A 4,622-nucleotide genomic window follows, 5' to 3' on the forward strand; every position below is an offset into this window, starting at 1 on the left:
CAGGCGAGCCAGCAGCCCTGTGGCTAATGTTAAGATAAAATGGAGGATATTGACCGTGAGATGTTTTCAAAGGGAGGTTTATTCCCCCCTTGTGTCTTTTAAACCCACTTCATTCAGTCTAGTAAACCTCGGTCACATGTCTGCCCCCTTTCTTTTTTCTCCCTGTGTTGTAATGTGCAGATGTTTCATTGAAGAACATCAAAAGGATATCTCATGCAGCTCCGTGCTCACTGTCTGACGCTGAGTGAATCACACAAAAAGAGATAAGATCTACACTGTAAAAAGAAACTCTTTGTTTTAACTCAAATAAGTTAGTGTTATAAATTTTAAGTTGACTGAATTTGAACAGACAAGTGGAATCATTACAAAATTACCTCAACTTCTCTTCTCAAATTCAGTCAACTTAAAGCCCAAAATACAAACCTTTTCAAGTTAACCCTTTGAAACCTGAGCAAAAAGACTTGGTTACTTTAAAAAAAAAAACATAGGAAGAATATACTAATTATTGAAACACACACACACACACACACACACACACACACACACACACACACACACACACAGGAATCGAGAGATAAGTAAAAAAAAATTAAACAACAATGACCTAAAAAAAATTGTTTAAAAAAAAATGAACTGGAAGAAGTGCTTAAAAATTATGACAATTCTGTAAAATGATTTTATATATGTTATTATGAAAATTATACATATAGTTTTCCCCTTCCTCGCAATTTGTGGAAGGTTTCTTATAAAGTTCCTTAATGCCTTTTTCCTGATGTTTTTTTAAAGAAATGGCACAAATTTGCTCAGGGTTCAAAATACTTGTGAAAGATGTCTGAAAGCAGCACAAGAATGTTGCTCCAGGTTTCAAAGGGTTAAAAGAAATAATGTCTTTTTTAACTGTACATTATATGTTTAGACCAAACTCAAGAGCATGCATTAGCCATGATAAGGCAACTGATATTTTTCATTCATCCCACATCCATCTCTGATGTTTAAGACATAAACTTCCTCGGAGAAGCTGCAAGATTTGTTGATACTCTTTGTGTAAAGCACTATTTTCTTGAATTATCTCGTCTCGCAGTGGGATAAGTGTATGATGTTTTCTTTGGACAGTATAAAGAGGACAACTGATACTGGAAAATGTCATGCCACCTTTAAGTTTTATGACCAAAGCAGGGGTAAGAAAGTTGGCTCAGCAGAGACATATTTTACCCTGCTTTTGACTGTGAAAACTCAGTGTGAAAGCTCTAGGACATCACATAAAGAAGATAATTATTTTCGCTTTTTAACTTGAGAATGTTCTTGTGCCAAAAGACAGAGATTTGGATGCTTTTAAAGCCATAAATCTCAAAATAGAATAAGCTCAAAGACCACCGGCACACCATCAGTCATCAGTCATTTCCACTTCATAATTTCAACATGGAAACACCTCGAAAACAACCCCTCTGATGCCCAAATTTGGAAATCAAACTTGTGAAAAAGAAGAGGAATGAAGGGTGTCGTGTCTTCTGCCTCTGCACTTCATTGATCCATTCTGTCACACTGACAACACTGATGTTCAAGATGCAAAGATAATGAACGACTAGCTGACCCCACAGGCATGGGCACATAAAGGACCATTATGAGTTTTGGGATTGAAAAGGTACAATTTTAAAACAGGAAAGCCACATAAACTCTGACTTTTTTTAAAAACAATTATGGAGTGAAACATCTGTTGAAATGATTGATATAGCTGCCATCTCAGCAGCAGGGTTGTTTCTGTGAAGGTGGCTGAAGATTAAGACCACATTTTCCATAAACCCTGTCATTTTGTGAAACAATATTAATGGTTCTTGAAAAAGATAAATGGGCCTAACCGTAATTTTTCCATATATTCACTCCTTCCATCAACCTGCTGCTGGAAACCCTGACAGTTTTTAAACATATAGCACAAGAAGAACAGCACTCTGTGATGGTGTTTCAGCCTAAACAAAATCAGCCTTTCCTCATGAATTTGAAACCTTTACAGAAAACATGGTGTAAAGATTTGGTAGAGATTTAAGCAACTACAAAGTCCAGTCACCAGAAGAAAATATTGCCATTGTACATTTCTGCAAACCACAGATACACACACATTTGTAATTTTCGTAAACATTTCGAGCTATAAACCACTGTTCCAGACCAACAGACAACGAAACCAGTTGTTTCTTAGTGACACATTGCTGCATTTCCAGATTGTGCCACTAAAAACTTGTATTTAAAGCCAAAACATTCTTTTTTCCTAACCATAGCCAAATGGTTGTTATGCCTAAACCTAACCATGCATTTACCACAGTGTTGTTGAGGTGTAAAGAAATGTTGCGTTTCAGTGTGTTTGTTACATAACAAGATACAATTGTAACATTTCTGTGGTTTGCAGAGATGTATGAAGCCAAGTACCTGTAATGTGGTGATCCATTTGTTTTTATTTTGGTTTCTTCAAATGAAAACTCATATTCTGTGAGCATCACAGCCACATGTCAAAAAATCTTAATCTGGCAAGCACATGCATTTGCTTGAAAGAAAACCACAAGTTATTATTGGCTAGCCTCCTCAAACTACTTTCGATTGCCCGTGTATGTTGGTCATCGTGCTCATGAAGCACTTAAATTGCTCCACAAATGCAACAAACTTTAGCTACATTCAGTGTTATCCAAAATGCTTGCTAGCTTTGTTTTGGCCACGAATGTTACATATTACATTTCTGTTTAAGAGGAAGAGATCAGTTTTGAATTCTTTCAAATTCCACAATTCTCTCCGTCTGTTGAATGTCTGACCAAGACTGACACTTGTTCTCATTCATGCTCTATCACTGTCCTTTTTAGCTTTAGCTTTTATTGTTTGTTGCACAATTATTTTTTCTGTCTTTGCGGATCCTGCCCCAGAATCAACCCTAACCTCAAAATGTCATGTCAAAAATAGCATTCTGATTAAAAAAACCTTCCAGCTTCCCTCTAACTAGCTAATGAAATGTTGCTCAAATAATGTAAGCGCGTGTCTGACTGTCACTAACAATAGAGACTACAGAACGTCAGCATGCCGAACACAACTTTACAGCCTTGTTGTGGTGGCAATGTTGAAGACTATGTAGTTTGTTTAAAGCCCAATGTTAGCTTTTTACTTCTTGTGACTGCATTTGGGCTTCAAAATCATGAAAGTGGCATTTGTTTGTGAAAAATATTTTGCTGAACAAAATGTGTAAACATTTGTTTGCTTCAGAGCTTATTTTCTCCAACAATCCAGAGATGGAAAAATCCCATTGGCTTTTTGTCGCGGGACCCAGGGCAACGTTAGCTTCTGTGTCGGCCTACAGAAAAAAGTCATCCTTGCAAAGCAGTTAACTTGCTAGCCAGCTAACTTATCACATGGCATATTTCGTACTGCATTTACCAAATTAATGGATTATATCTGCCAATGATAGTGTAAAAGTTATGTTTCTTTATGCATAGTTTATACTGCCAAATTTTAATTATTTTATTTTCTGTTATTTTCTATAAATCAAAATCAACATTAATTCCCATGGAAAGTTTCCACCCTTAGTGTTCCTAGAATTTTGCAATCCTACTCTAAACTACTGTACACTTAACCAAAAATGACACTACAAAAGATGCATCAGAGCCACATGTAAATATGGATGGTGATTTATTTCTCCCATATTTTTGGAATTAATATCATGCACTTAATTCCAGCGATATTCAGTAACTATTTACCTTTGAAATGATGGCTCTTGTCTGACTCACTGCCAATCAAACACACATTTTCTCATGTCATACATGGTAGATAATCTAATTTTTGACAGAATAAACAAAAACCTTCCAGACAGATTTCTGGTGCACAGACGTTATGTAATGATGTTGTACCGTGGTGTTCTTTGATGCTGATTTGATGAGGTTTTGTGTGTGTGTGCAGCTGCTAAGAATGATGTGTTTTCCCTGTGTGTATAGTTGAGTGGGCACATGACGTCGTCCCATGTGAAAGCCTCTCTGCAGCCACGTGTTGATCAGCTCAGGAAAAATGGTCTTTCCCTCTCTGCCTGATTAAAAGCTGCCATGGATGGCTGGGCCTTCCACCGTGTGGAAGTTATACAGGAATTTGGTTCTTTGTGATTACAACAGGAATGTCCACTGAGAAGTTATGATGATGATGAAAAAGTGATTTTATTTAAATTCTTGCATTATTGGGGATAATTTATTTTGTTTTTCTGCAGCTGATTGAGGTCACAAAGCTTAAGTGATTCAGCGTTGAAGGCAGATTAAAATTCTTACTTCACTTGTTTGTCTTTAAGCCTGATTGATACACATTTTCCCAGTATGCAATATTAATCTCTCTATTTTCCAATATTCCTCCATGTTCTGATGAGTGAGTCAAAGAATTCAAGTGACGTATTTTCAGTGATTTCAGTCCTCATCTGAACTCACAAAACGTGGTACCAATTATTTTGCCTCATGCAAGATGATTTGCAGGGTATATGATATCTAAACATCGCTGAACGAAAAGAGCATAACTTTAGTAAACATTTCAAAAGCTCATCCAATCTGCGTGCCGTGCATTATGGATGGCTTCAGACGAACGTAATGTGGTCAGGCTGTTTTCATTTCATCAGT

This window comes from Plectropomus leopardus, chromosome 7 (assembly GCF_026936395.1).
Source record: "Plectropomus leopardus strain MGB_pleo_1.0 chromosome 7, ASM2693639v1, whole genome shotgun sequence".
Classification (NCBI taxonomy): Eukaryota; Metazoa; Chordata; class Actinopteri; order Perciformes; family Serranidae; genus Plectropomus; species Plectropomus leopardus.